At 37.9% G+C, this 16,032-nt stretch overlaps 1 protein-coding gene across 1 annotated transcript in view; it reads right to left on the reverse strand.

The window, feature by feature from the left end:
• Positions 1–15,808, reverse strand: part of LOC124785145 (luciferin 4-monooxygenase) — a 345,708-nt gene extending 329,900 nt beyond the window's left edge. Inside the window, exon 1 of the mRNA XM_047254157.1 lies at positions 15,451–15,808. The gene's annotated coding sequence lies outside the window, so the exon portion shown is untranslated. The remainder of the gene's footprint in view (positions 1–15,450) is intronic.
• Between the last annotated feature and the right edge of the window lie 224 nt (positions 15,809–16,032).

Raw genomic sequence — 16,032 nt, forward strand, 5'->3', positions numbered from 1 at the left:
TTTTAAAAACACACTGCAATTCCAACACAAGTTTACATGTGGCCTAACAAGCCCTAACAAACCATTATTAATGAAAGTACTTTTTCTTTCTTGTTGCATTGTGATGTCAGGCAGCGGTCCACAGGTCCTTTCGGTAACTGTTCACAACTGTCCTCAGTCTAAATTGTTCAAAAATATGCAAACCTGATACTTTCAGGCAACATCAGCCCTCAAACAGTCTCATACAGATCCCAACTTGTCCACCAGATACAGAACATGATGGGCTTGTACCAAAAATTTCAAGAGAAACTAATGAGAATGAAAATATCAATAAAGTTCTTAGGTGATGTAAACTCGGTGGAAGAATTTACTACTCAAATTTTAGATCCCAATCTATTCTTTGCTGCTGCTATCCTGTTATCCATAATATGTTGCTGTAAGAAGTTGTAGCAATCTTGTCACATCATGGAAATCATGAATGAAAGCTCAGGAGTTGCAATGAATTCTTTTATTAGTGTGTGGAAGGCATGCAACATTGAACAATTGGCATTACAAACTCACTACATCTTGACGCTCTGAAAACTGGCTACAATTTGCATAATGACAGTGCTGTTGCACATCTATGTATACTTTTACTAACAATCGATAGTACTGCTTAAGACACAAATTTACTAAATTACAGTAGAAAATTAATACCCAGAGATAAACTGTGGACAACGTAATTTAGGTACATTATTTCCTGATGAGTATGTATAGGTAGTTTGTCAAATAAACAATTTAGAATTGTGAAACAAGAGAATATACAGAAATTAACTATGTTAGTTATATTTGATTAATTTATAAGGAAAATATAAAGTACATCATTTTCCTAACATAAATTGGAATCACAAATTAAATATGCTTACATTTAACAGTAGCCACATAGTTCAAAATGATTGCTAGGTCTGAAAATCAGTATGTATTTACATTTACAATAAAGGACTGCATAATTTCTCTTTAATTACAAACACTGTTGTGTTTTACATTACTGACATATTATATTGCAGACTTTGAAGAAATTATGCACACAACATAAACACAATAAGAGTCAAATATGAATTCTAGTGAACAGTGGTAGTCATTAAAGAATTTAGCTAATTACTAGCATCAGTATTAACAAAAAATATTCCTGTCAATCACAGAGTCTGTATATTAAATATACTTGAATCTGATGTAGGCATGAGCTTTGTATTTGGCTTCTAACCAGAACTTCCTTATAAATGGATGTGTAGTTCACACATTAATTAGTATCAAATTGCAATATTTGAATGTTTGACAAAATATATGCATATCATATTCATAGATGGAACTTTGGAGGGAGTTTTGTAACAAAATTCAGTGATGTGTAAAATTTGTTTTGCATTATTTCAATTTCAGACAAGTAAACTATCAAAACTTTACAGATCCATAAAGATCTTTTCATATGAGTGAAATGCCTTGCTGCAACAGGGAAAAATGGGAACAGCAGACAAATGCTCATATCAGAGCACAAAAAAGGTGAGTATGCTGCAGTTTAAAAGACTCTGACTGAGAAACAGGGTAACAGCTGTCTCATTCCACCTTGCTCGTCACTTTTAAAAATTATGGCGTACGAACATATTTGTGCTCTTTTATCTGTTGAGAGAGAATGAGACTGTGTTAGTAAGAAAGACATAGAAAAGTAATAAATACTGGATGATATCCTAGCAGACAGTGGAAGTGTGAAAGAAAGAGATGGACACAGTGACCAAGGAACATAGTTGACACTGATGGAACAATGCTAGGAAAAGAGTGAAGGAGACAGTGCCAGTGAGAGAGGAATATAGAGAAGGGGACAGTGGAAGTGGGCAAGAGCCAGTGATAATGAGAGACAAAGTCTATGACAATGATAACAAGGAAGAGAGACATAGTGACTGTGAGAAGAGACAGCAGCAGTGGGAAGGAATGAATGAGATAGTAGCTGTAAGAGAGAGCAAGAGAAGACAATGACAGTGAGAGGAGACAGTAGGAGTAGGACAGAACAAAGGATACTGTGGCTATGAAACAGAGGACAATGACAGTGAGACACAAAGAGATAATGACAATGTGTTGGGCTGAATGAGAGGGTGAGAATGAGCAGCTGGGAGTGGATGGGTATCAGTGATTAGTGAATGTGAATGAGTTACAGTTACAGTAGCTTATGGGAGTGACAGGTGAGTTGAATGTTAAAAAGGGTATGAATATGTTCTCATGCCAAAATTTTCAGAAAATTTATAAAGGTCCTGAAGAAGGTAGAATGAAGTACCTGGCACCCGACTTTTCAGTCAGAGCTTTTTAGATAAACAGGAACATATTCACCTTCTTGTGCTCTGATAGGAGCATTTTTCCACTAGTTTTCAACTCTTCTGAAATCTTTACTGTTTCCCAAATGTTCTGAAAGAGCAAGTGGAGATCACATATAACATTTGGTTTTCACCATTTCAATAATTCTGCTGTAACAGAGTCTTCACCACTTTCTTTGTTGTTTTTGAGTTGATGGCTTCATGAATTTATAGCTCTGTTGGTGTGAAATCTTACTCAAGATATTCTAGTTTTGCTAGAAACTTATTTAAGTGTTGGAACTGGACAGTTTAAGAGCCTGTCAAAAAGTGTTGCTAATATTTCACAATTTTCCTTGTATAAGTCTGTTTTTCCATTTAAACAAATTGCCAGGTTTGATAGCCTTTGCAAATAGGTTTAAAATGTTTGTTAAAAATTTCTAGTATTATTTTTAGCTAATTTTTTTGTATTTCTCTAAGTTGAAATTTTTCAAGAGTTTTTCTAATTTTCTGGATCATTTTTTATGTTTCTTTCCATTTTTGTTTGAATTGTTCTAGGTTTTCTTTTCTTGAACATCTCTATTTTCTCCATTTTTTAGGTCTTTTTTACTTTGCTTCTTCACACACCATATTGCACCATGTCTTCTTTTTTATTCTTGGCTACTTCTTATGCTGTCCCTGCTGCTTTAATAATTTGTATATGGCATTATGAGTAGCTTCTTTGGATTATTATATAGATCTGGTTGCAAGCTTAGAGAGCCAGTTGACTGCTATGTACAGTCTGGTAGGAGAGTAGAAGTGTGTTGCAGCAAAGGTGTGATGGATATGAGGTGACAAATGACTAGCCACTGAGTTCCCACAGTATTTTACAGGTACCTGCTTGGCTGAAAGGGTCTGCGTAAGTGGGGGATAGAAGCCATAATGGATTAATGATTGAAATATTAGGCTGAAAATACTATACATTCACATAAACTGTTAATGTTACTTGCAAGTGCGCTACAGAGAATCTAAAGACATTTCTAAAATCAGCAGAAGCTATTATTGTTTAAACATTTAATATTTATAAATATGTTACAACTTTTTAGAGACAAATTAAGGGCACATATGGCACACCAATGAAAAGGTGTTGATATCATTTGCAAGGTTAGACAGCTAGTTCATGCAATTATTGTATGTATAAATTATTAAACAAATCATTATTTGTTGTTGTTGAAACACTGGCCAAAACTGAATTATCCACATTTACACAAATTATCGGCAGCAGCTTGTTCCATTTTCAATAAGTATCATGCAGTAATTATTAGTACAAATAGATTTTGTTGTAATCATTAATGGTAACAGTGTTTGATTTGTCCAGTATGGTATTGCAACAGTATGCAGAAGTTAGTCATACTGAGATGGACATAGGCGCAGTGCAAATGACATTTATATAATTTTTGTCAAAAACTTACAGCTATTTGAATAATAAAAACAATGTAAGTATGTAAGAAATGGTGAGTATGTTTACTATATGTATATGTAAATTAAATGGAGTATGGAAAAATTGCAAATGTTATGATACTGTGGCATAAGGAAGCTTGTGTGTTGCACAGACTTTAAATAAGCAGGCAGAGCAAGTCTTCAGGCTTTTTGGCTGATGTCGTTTCACTGAGGTGTTTCGCTGATGGTAAGATTGGTGAGATTTGCATATTTTGAATTCTGTGTAAATTTCAGTTATTGCAGTGAACTTTTATAGGCTCCATATGTGAATGGTAGTACTTCTGTTAGTGACAGACTTCAGTAATGTTATATTTGTGAGTGTGAATATAATTTTTCTTATGTAGCTGGTGGTGACTATAGCGAATTATTTGTGGTACAAACTTCAACAATAAATAGCACACACAACTTTTCTTATCACTCTGCTTGTTACTCATTGTTTTATTTATTTTCATCAGTCACTGAGAAACTCTTATTCATGATGGAATTGCATAGCCACAGTTCATACATGATTTTCTTGGGGGTGTTTTTACTTGAAATGAACACTGCAAGGTAATATTTAATTCAGTGCATTTTACCAACATTATTTATCCTTTGTGATACATTTTTCTTTTATCATTATTTTATTGATTCTTTATCTGTGTACTGGCCATCAAGTTTATAATTTGACTGATTAGTCTGCACACCACGAGTTTTGTGTTATTTGGACCAAAAGGTGACGAGGTCCAACCGAACCCCTACTGAGGAATGAGTCACACAGTTTTCTAGGTTGAATGCTTGCCCAGCAGGAGGGTGACTATTATATCTGCTTTTGGTCACAGCACACTAGATCAAATTAATAGTCACATACCCTCCCAGTGTAAAGTCTATGTACTCGGAGTTCACACCATATGTCGTAATCTAGTCTCTAAATTTTTTTATGTTGACAGACTAGTCCACTTGACTAAAATAATGGATCCTCTTGTTAGGGCACATTCAGAAATATCAAAGGACCACCAAAGCAGTACTGGAGGGAAGTGAGGTAAAAATTGTTGAGGGAGACCAAGAGGTGAGGTAAATATAGTAAGCAAATTCAAAGGGATGTAGGTTGCAGCAGTTATTCAGAGATGAAGAGGCTTTCACAGGATAGAGTTGCATGGAGAGCTGTATCAAACCATTCTTTGGACTAAAGACCCAAAGAACAACAGTCTGCTGCTCACTGCTGAGGTGACTTTTTGTGTGGTGTTGTGGACATGGATCATGCATGTTTGCTGGTCAGTGATGACAGCCAGCTATGATCACATGAATTGATACATAATGTTGATTAGATGAGTATTTCAAGGTGCATCTGAAGATGAGCTGGCAGTCCTGAAGTCAATTATGCATTGAAGAAATTAAAAATCATCCTTGCAGCCAGAGGCTAGTTTATCTGTAACTGCATATTAGTTAGGAGTTTATAATGCATGATACCTGGCTCATGTGCATTTCTTGTAAGTGATTAGACAGCCACAAATCCCTATGTGATAATTTTAGCCTTCTTCTTGTATTACCCATGTTTATTTAAAAAAAGTTTTAGAGCATTCATCCTTAGTTACAGTACCTTATAGGTTCCCCCTTTACCATTACACCCTCATCTCTGGTGCTCCTCACTCTGTACAGTGCCTGGTTGTATAGCTCCTTCAAGCCCACAGCAATGGCAGAAGGGTCTCAAGGTAAAAATGTCATCTGCAGTCTCCATTTCCTGCATACTTACATCTTGATCTCTTTAAAAAAATTTCTATCATATTATAACTTGAAGTCCCTGCTGCATTTTTTTGTCTCTATACTATGTTGGTGCATATGTTCATAGCATTTTTGTTTTGCATGTTGATATTTCAACTGCTACAGGTTTATTTATTGACTGTCATTTTTCATTTGTAGTTGACTATTGATAATAATTTTGAGTTTATATATTGTCATTTCGACATAGTGAGTGGAGCTGTGACCACTAGAAAATAGAGTGTCAAGTGGAGAAATCAGAACGTTTTTGACATATTCTTCTGTTTGAGTTCAATAGAGTGGTGACAGTTGTGGACACAACCAGAAAAATTTTTGCTGTCATTGAGAATAATGCCACTGGACAGAACACAAAAAGAGAATGGTTTTAAGGAGAATTATGTTGACACTGATGACTATCCATGTTCAAGAATACTTTTGGGTTTGATGAGGATCATTTAAACGTATTAATCTACAATTATCCACTTCAGTGTACTTGAGAACTGGAAAATGTGATTAACTGTGATCATTCCACCATAGTGCAACATTTGCATACAATGGAGAAGGTTCAAAAATTGGGTGTATGGATACCATATGCTCTAAGCCAAAATCACAAAAATCAGTGGGTGACAATATGTGCCTCTCTGTTTGCTTGTCATTTACTGGCTCATAGCCAACACAAACTGTTCCTATCCTGTATCATTACTGGTGACAAGAAATGGTGTCTTTATGCTAACATAAGTAACAGAAAGGAATGCATCAACTCCCCGTACAAAGACCTGTGTGCATCCACACAGTCCTGGATCCATGATATTTCTGAACCAGGGCAAAAAGTTGATAATGGTACCCAGCCCCTGATCAAGTATCTGAGATAGGATGTCAACAAAAAAAAATCGATTTTTCAAAAATATGTTCATTCTGTAGTGCACATCTATCTGAAGAGTTTGATATGTATGACATATATGTTCGAGGAAATGGAAGACATGTTATTTGTTCTTACGTGTGACACCGTGAAGTGCCACAACTCTTCACACAGCATTCTTCTATTGCACATCACTGTATTTTGCTCTGTGGAATTCAAACGTATATATTTTGTAATGGAAGCTATCAAACCTACAGTCAGGACAGTTGGCCAGTTTGACATCCCACACCTCTTAAAAAGTTCACACTTAATACTGGGTGGGATGGTTTGTAGCCAGAAAATTAAGAAATCTTCTGAAAATCTGCACTCATTATTGCCTATTAGCTAATAACTTTCTCTTTTGACATAAAATTAAATATAGGAAACATAAAACAAGTAAAGACAAGAGACAAGCAAGACAGTGCGCATTTGTTCAATCCTTAGGTCCCAGTCTTTTTTCCTCTCCAATCTTGCTACAGCTTTACACAGCATGCTTTCCTCTCTGCAAAAGAATTTACTACCACATCGAAGTTTGTCAAACATTTAGTTACATGAAGAATCGAAGAATGGTGTGGTTCTCAATTTGATTATGTCTATTTTGTCACTGTCTGTTAGATACAATGAAACAGGCCTTTCTCTTATTGCAGCAACTGAAACACACTCCAAATAAGTGACACTTTTTTGACACAAATGGTCAGTTTTATCTACTCATTTACATAAATAACAACAGTATACAATTCACAAAGTACCAATATCAAATGCCTATTAGACCCACTACAAGCAAAATTTTATGCTAGGAAATAGTTTCACATTTCATTCATAAGCTCCAGTTTCTCAAGCATGAGATCAAAAAGTGGTGGGAGTACAAAATTATTATATCAATTTGGAATAATCATATTCTTCCATATAATTTGTGTGATTTCCCTGTTTCTTCTGCTTCTTCATTCTAACAAACAATATTGTCATCACTAGTTCTGTCACTATTCCTGCCACTGTCAAAACTTATTCTCCAGTTAACTTCACTAACCCTGCCAGAATCACTGGTTCAGTTACCCCACGTTTATTCTCTGGCAAGGTGTTATTACATCTTCATACAATGCATTTTCCGCACTATTCCTAGAATAGAACTTATGCAGTTGCTAACTGGGCACCGTACAACTGGTCCTTAGTAGTATAGTGATGTCGCAAAAATTTTCTGACAAAATTTCATTTTCTTGAATACACTGAGAAGATTAATATGTAAGATTTCTTACTTGTTACTCTTGTTTCTTGTTTATTTCTGTTCTGTTAGTCTGAACCTATGGATTTCACTAGTAATTACAACAACATTGATCATTCACAAACCCAGTAAACCATGCAGACAAACAGCAATTGGCATTCTCTCACTCAGGTTTATTTGGCTCACCTCTTATAGTCCCATCCCCTTTTGTCTGAAGGAAAGATTTCACTTTTAAATGTGATGAGGTTCCCCTGACAGAGTCATCATTTATGCCTACACTATGCACACATCCAAAAATCAACTTATGATTTGTTCAGAAATTAACTAGGGTGTGTTCAAAATGTTCAGAGACCAACAAGGACGCATTTCAAAATCATATGAATAGTCAATAGGCCAACATGCACTAGTTGCTAGGCGCTTCCTGAACCTCTTTTTGTTTTTTTTATTTTTCTTTTTTTCCTTCAAGAAAAAATTGCCACCCAGGGTAGCTAGCCAGTTTGCCCCTCTAGTTCCAGGCTTGCATCCACAAAAGATATTATGTATCTGGTGCAACAACAATGATGTGACGTGCTTCAAGTTCCTTCCCCGAGATGTAACCATCACTTCTGTCATTTATCGTCAACAACTGAGAAGGCTTGCAGTTGCAATCTAAGAACAATGACTGGGAAGGCTGCATAAAGTGATGCTACTCTGTGATGGTGTTCACATGCATTCTGCTAGATTGGCAAAAAACACTATATGGAAGTTGGGTTGGGGAGTCTTTTGCACCCACCTTATTCACCTGATTTGCACCCTTTTCCACTCTCTATTGAACAACCTTCAAGAATATTTTGTTCAGGATAAAAATGCACTCTGAACATGGCTTGACGAATTTCTTGCTCAAAATTACTTGATTTCTGAAAAGTTACCCCAGCATTGGCAAACTTCACTGGTGAGAAGAAAGAGTTCATGAGAGGGGAGTGTGGAGGTCTGTTGTGTTTTCCGATGAAAGTTAATTCTGCCTCAGTGCCAGTGATGGCCTTGTGTTGGCTAGAAGGAGGGCAGTTGAGGGTCCACATCCATCCAACCTACAATTTCGTATGACAGCAGGAACACTCTTGTAGTTATCCCATATTGTATGTCAGTCTGGTGTTTTGACCTTTTGTGTTGCCATTTAAGAACAGCATTCCAGGGGTGTTTTCCAACAGGACTCCGCTTGCCTAAATACCGCTGTTGTAATCCAACATGCTCTCCACAGTGTCAACATGTTACCTTGGCCTGCTCAATCAGCAGATCTGTCTCCAATCGAGCACATGGGACATCATTGGATGACAACTCCAGCATCACCCAGAGACAGCATTAACCATCCCAGTATTGACCAAACAAGTACAATAGGCATGGCACTCCATCCCACAAACTGACATCTGACACCTGTACAACACAATGCATGCTCGTTGCATGACATTCTGGCAGCTACAGTGGTTATTAATGTACCAGCTTTTCTTGCACTTACATTAAGCTAATCACTTAAATATACACATAAAAAAAGTTTTACATCACCTCAGTTCCAAGAGTACCGGAACTTGCACAGAGAATTGGAATAGAGATCAACATAAACATCATTTCCACTCTTTTGTATTGTTCATGAAAACCACACATTGCGTGTTGTAGCACCATACAGCGAGACCTTCAGAGGTGGTGGTCCAGGTTGCCGTACACATCGGTACCTCTAATACCCAGTAGCACATCCTCTTCCATTGATGCATGCCTGTATTCATTGTGGCATACTATCCACAAGTTCATCAAGGCACTGTTGGTATATATTGTCCCACTCCTCAATGGCGATTTGGCACAGATCCCTCAGATTGGTTGGTGGGTCACGTCATCCATAAACAGCCCTTCTCAATCCATCCCAGGCAAGTTCGATAGGGTTCTTGTGTGGAGAACATGCTGGCCACTCTAGTCGAGCGATGTCATTGTCCTGACGGAAGTCATTCACAAGAAGTGCATGATGGGGATGTGAATTGTCATCCCTGAAGACAAATGCCTCGCCAATATGCTACCAATATGGTTGCACTATCAGTCAGAGGATGGCATTCACATATCGTACAGCCATTACTGCGCCTTCCATGACCACCAGCAGCGTACGTCGGCCCTACATAATGCCACTCCAAAACAGCAGGGAACCTCCACCTTGCTGCATGCGCTGAACAGTGTGCCTAAGACATTCAGCCTGACCGGGCTGCCTCCAAACATATCTCCTATGATTGTCTAGTTGAAGGCATATGTGACCCTCGTTGTTGAAGGGAACGTGGTGCCAATCTTCAGCGGTCCATTCGGCATGTTGTTGGGCCCATCTGTACCGTGCTGCATGGTGTCATGGTTGCAAAGATAGACCTCGCCATGGACATTGGGAATGAAGTTGCACATCACGCAGCCTGTTGCACACAGTTTGAGTCGTAACACGACATCCTGTGGCTTAACAAAAAGCATTATTCAACACGGTGGCATTGCTGTCAGGGTTCCTCCGAACCTTAATCCGTAGGTATTGGTCATCCACTGCAGTAGTAGCCCTTGGGCGGCCTGTGCAAGGCATGTCATCGACAGTTCCTGTCTCTCTGTATATCCTCTTTGTCCAAACAGCATTGCTTTGGTTCACTCCAAGATGCCTGGACACTTCCCTTGTTGAGAGCCCTTCCCGGCACAAAGTAACAATGATAACTCGATCGAACTGCAGTATTGACCATCCACGCATGGTTGAACTACAGACAACACGAGCCGTGTCCTTCCTTCCTGGTGGAAAGACTGGAAATGGTTGGATGCCAGACCCTCTCCATCTAATAGATGCTGCTCATGCATGGTTGGTTACATGTTTGGCCAGGTTCAGTGACATCTCTGAACAGCCAAAAGGACTGTGTCTGTGGTACAATATTCACAGTCAACATCTATCTTTAGGAGTGCTGGGAACAAGAGTGATGCAAAACTTTTCTTGATGTGTGTATTTTACACAGATGAATGTATTTTCAAAACTTCATTACTCTAAATTATCTGTTGGTGGTGCAACTTTTTCCTTCATTGCATATATCGTTTCTGACTGGATGATTACAAGTTCTGTGTGGTTTTCAAGGGAATCCTGCACTATTCTTCCTGCAAAATTGTGACATCTTCAGATAATGATGACGCAAGTGGATAGCGATGATCATGTGTCCTCCTCTCCAAAGCATACCACAAAGGCTCAATAATATTGAGATCTGGGGACTGTGGCAGCCGGGGGACATCTGGCAGTTTGTGCAGTCCTGGATGATATGAGCTGTGTGACAGCTTCACCTTGGGGAACAAACATAGTACAATGGGATGGACCCGATCAGCCGGATTGGTTACGTAATGGTCATCAATAATGCGACGTTGCAGAGTACTTATGGAACACCACGGAATTCCATGATATGGCTGCCCAAATCAATGCTAAACCCCGCCATGGTTTCACTTTTGTCCAAAATTTGGAAACAATGTGCAACAAGATTCATTCGACCTAATGGCTTTCCTCTATTGCTCCGTAGTACAGGTTTTATAGCTTCAGTGCCACATTTTCCTGTAGGGGCATTTGCATTACTGATGGATGATTTAGTAATTCACAATTACCCTGAAATTCCCTGCTTATGGAGCTCCCTTTGGTTGTTTTGGTTCTGACAGGGTCCGTGAGTGTGACTTTTAGTTCTCAACTGACTTTTGAATCTGTCGTCGTCTCGTTTTTTATCACAAACCTCTTCAATGACCGTCTGTCAAGATCACGCAACACACTGTCGTCCATGTTACGATTTAGCTGATGATGTTTCAGCGTTTTCCTCTCTGCTGTATAAACCGTAGATACGGTACCTCTTGAAATATCATACACTTAGGCTACCTTAATTATGAAAGCACCCACCACATAAGCACCAACAATTCGTGCACGTTAGAATTCACTTGGTTCCGACATAATGTACTCACAACTACAAAGAACACTGTTCTGAAAACAACTGACACATGCAATGTACTGAGGACACTGTAAAGATGCCATGAGTGGGAACCCAGTGTATAACATGCAAAATTCAATTTTTTTATTTATTTATTTGGTCCTGTTGATTACATATTAGACAACCAGTGTACAAGTAATATAGGACAAGGCAGTTGATACAATTACAGTAGTACATGAACATTTATACATCACATTGCACAGACATTTGTTTATTTAACAAGAACAATTACTTGCATGCAGTATTAAAGCCTGTATTATGCTAAAAACAGTTTAAGTGACTGCTTGAAATAGTAGAATAAGTTATAGTGCGTATTTTTATGCTACTGACATGTATAAGCAGGTAAATTTGCTTCATCGTCATGGTTTGCATTGAATACAAATTTTAACTGTATTCCTTAAGAAGAGGTTTAAGTGAATGCTCAGGAGTGTGGGATACATGGGAGTTCACATTTTCTCATAATGACATAGATAAATTTACAGTTTATCACGACAATTTCAGTTAAAGTACAAGTAACAGCATCATACTTTATCTTTTAGGTAGTGTTTTTCTTAGGCAGGTTCCCCCACTCTTATACCTTATAACTCTAAGTATTCATTCATTTTATAGAAAGTTTGTTCGATGAGGAATAATTTTAGTTTCCTTTTGAAAACCTGTACATTATTTACTTCATTTTTTATATTGATGGGGAGCTTATTGAAGACCTTTATACCTGACTCTGTAACTCCCTTATGTACTTTAGTGAGAGTTGCAGAAATTTTTCACCTGTCTTGTGTCATAGTTGTGGATGTCACAATTTTTCTGAAACAGTTCCCTGTTGTTGACTACAAATAACGTCAGTGAGTATATATACTGACCTGTGATGATAAGTATCCTGAGAGATTTGAAGAGACCTCTGCAAGATGCCCCATTAGGGACCCCACATATTAGCCTCACTGTTTGTTTTTGTACTCTGAAGACTTTTTCAACACCTGCAGCATTTCCCCAGAAGATTATGCCATACGAGAGAACAGAATGGAAATTTACATCTACATGAACAATGCAAAATATGACAACAACATTATTTCTCTGTTCACTAACTGATGGAGAGCTCTTAGTGCAAAGCACAATGAGCTGAGTTTCTTGACCAGCTGATCAATTTGTTCTTTCCATCTTAGGTGACTGTCTACCTGGATACCAAGGAATTTTGTATGTGTGGTTTCATTAATTTTGTGACTGTTAACATGTATTTCAGGAACTTTATTTTTTTTATTTTTTGTCAGAAACTGTATCATATTAGTTTTTGAAAGATTTAAGGTTAGGCTATTCGCAGTGAACCATTGGTGTACTTGAGTAGAGACTCTCATTGCTGTATCCTGCATTGTGGAGTTGGGTCCTTTTATGCGCATACTTTTATCATTGGCAAACATTACTATTTTTGCTCTGTTATTAATTGTGATTGGCAGATCATTAATGTAGATCAGGAAAATTAGTGGCCCAAGAATAGAGCCCTGTGGACTTTACATTTACCCAGTCTGATTTTAGTGCTGTACCTGTCCCCCTTAAGACAGCCCTTTGCTTCCTGTTCTGTAACTATGATTCTTTCCAAGTCAAAGATTTATCTTTAATGCCATAATGTGGAAGATTTTTTAAGAGTGTGTTGTAATCTACACAATCAAATGGCTTGGCAAGGTCACGGAATATCCCCATTGGATACCTTGCGTAATTTAGTTCACCTAAAATTTCTTCTGTTAGGTTAAATATAGCTCTGTCTGTGGAGGAGCCCTTACAAAATCCAAACTGTGTAGGAGCAAGTAAGAAATTTTGTGCGTTTTGTGTTTCGTGACTATAAATCCTATCATACACTATTCTCTCAAATACTTTTGAGAACACTGGCAGCAGAGAGATGGGCCGATAGTTGGATATTTCATCCCTTGCTCCACTTTTGTGGATTGGTATTACTACTGTGTGTTTTAATCTATCTGGGAACACACCAGTTTCCATAGATTGGTTGCACAAATAGCACAATATATAACTGATTAAGTCTGCACATGATTTTAAAATCCTACTTGATATGCCATCGTATCCACAGGAATCTGAGTTTTTGAGTAATTTTATGGTTTTTTCAATTTCTCTAGGGGTTGTACTTCTGAAATGAAGTGCTACTTTAGATGTTATTTGCATGTGGTTAAGTAGTTCAATAGCTTCTGTGTGAGACTGTTTATTATGGTTCACTGTTTTTTCAGCTATAGTGACAAAAAAATTGTTGAAATCTGAGGCTGCAATGTTGTGTTTATTATTGTCAGGTTTTATGGTTCAAATGGCTCTGAGCACTATGGGACTTAACATCTGAGGTCATCAGTCCCCTAGAACTTAGAACTACTTAAACCTAACCAACCTAAGGACATCACACACATCCATGCCCAAGGCAGGATTCGAACCTGCGACCATAGCGGTCGCGCAGTTCCAAACTGTAGCGCCTAGAACTGCTCGGCCACTCCGGCCGGCCAGGTTTTATGTTCCTATTTGACTCACTTTTTATGATGTGCCATATGGTTTTTATTTTATTGTTTGAGTTGCTAATTTTTTGTGCGTAGTGCAACTGTTTGGTCTTCTTGATTACACTTGTTAGAATTTTACAGTATTTCTTGTAATGTAACTTTACTGCTGGGTGTGTACTAGTCCTCTGTTGTACATACAGATCTCTCTTTTTGTTATGTGATATTTTTATGCCAGTAGTTAGCCACTCTATCCTTTTACTACAGGTTGGTTTGATTTTAATCTGTCTTTGGGGGAAAGAAGCTTCATAATGTTTAAGGAATAAGTTCAGGAAAGAGTTGAACTTCTCAGTCACTGTGTCAGCATGGTATACTTCCTCCCATTGTTCATGGCATAAACTATTTCTGAACAAGCAAGTAGATTCAGCATTTATTGTTCTAACATGTTTAACTTGGCTTCAATGGCCATGTGCTGTTTTTCTGCTGGCAAGTTTTAGGGATGTCATTTGACCATTGTGATCAGACAGACCATTTGTTACTGCCCGTGTCATCACTTTGTTGTAATTTGTGGGATCTAGGAATAGATTATCAATCAGGGTCTTGCTATGCCCATATACTCTTGTTGGGAATGAGATCATGAGCAGATTGAAGGTTAACAGTAGTGATTCTAATAGTTTCTGATTGTTATTTTTTGTGAGTAAGTTTATGTTAAAGTCACCACATACAATGACATTACTATTGTTTCTATAAAGTTTAGTAGCTGTTTCTAGCAAAGAGGCAGTGCAACTGCATGAAGGTCTGGAGAGAATCACCTCTTGGTGGAATAACTGGCAGTTCACCCTGAACAGAAACTTATTTTCTATAAATGCGTAGAAGGGTACATTATTGTTTGTTCACTTACTTCAGAATAAGTGACTAGAAATAGTCATAACCGATAAATACCTAGGGGCATGGATCTGATGCGACTTAAAATGCAACGTCCACTTAAAAATAACTGTAGGAAAGGTAGATATCAGACTAACATTGATAGAAGGAACCTTAAGGAAATGTAATTTCCCCATGAAGAAAGCTGAACGATCTTTTTTGTTGGGAAAAAGTATCACTCACAGCTTTTGATTGAGGATGAGGTTCTGTGATCATTTCTAATTAGTTTCAAAAACCATACATAAGAGGTGGCTATCCTTTTTTGTTAGCAGGAACTTAACGTAGAAACTCAACATGCAAAAGTCTCATGGGGGAAAACACTGCCAACTTCCTTTTTCATTATTCGGCGAGAGTTTCGTTTAACAGACGGATATGCGGGAAAGCGGAATGTGCTTAATGTTATTCTTAAAAGTTAAATGCAGCTTTGTGACGATACCTGTACTTGTTTACAGCCTTTTCTTCTTATCAGAGCTTCTGCAGTGTTCTTTACTCCCGGAGTTCAGCTCATCAGGACCTCACAGATTACTTCGGATAAAAATACGCCTTGTCAGTTTCCTGTTCTTTTGTGAACAGTTTATCGTGGGAAATCTGACGGCATTCGGGCAAAATGAACCTGTTCAGCTGACATAGAGTCTTTTGACATACTTACATCAGGAGTAACCGTTGTCTCCCGTTATTTGAATTACATTAAAAAGTCATCTCACTTACTGCTATTAGAGAATTGCAGTGACAATGCAGCAGTGCCGAACCTAACATTGCCCACTGCTGTTGTCGTTTCACACAGGCAACTGCGAACACATCTAGTAAGACTACACAGAGTTCCACGAGGGTAACTCAAGTTATGCAGAAAAAGTTTCGAGATATTTTTAGTTACATGTTGCTATGCTCTGCGTGTAGGGTGACCAATACTTCACCAGAATAACTATTGGCGCTTAGGCAACCAACATGGTTTTGAGTGGATTAGGTGAAGCCGCCATTACAGAAATTTATGTCTCTTATGCAGTGTATAGTAAATTAA

The sequence above is a fragment of the Schistocerca piceifrons genome, chromosome 1, assembly GCF_021461385.2.
Source record: "Schistocerca piceifrons isolate TAMUIC-IGC-003096 chromosome 1, iqSchPice1.1, whole genome shotgun sequence".
Classification (NCBI taxonomy): Eukaryota; Metazoa; Arthropoda; class Insecta; order Orthoptera; family Acrididae; genus Schistocerca; species Schistocerca piceifrons.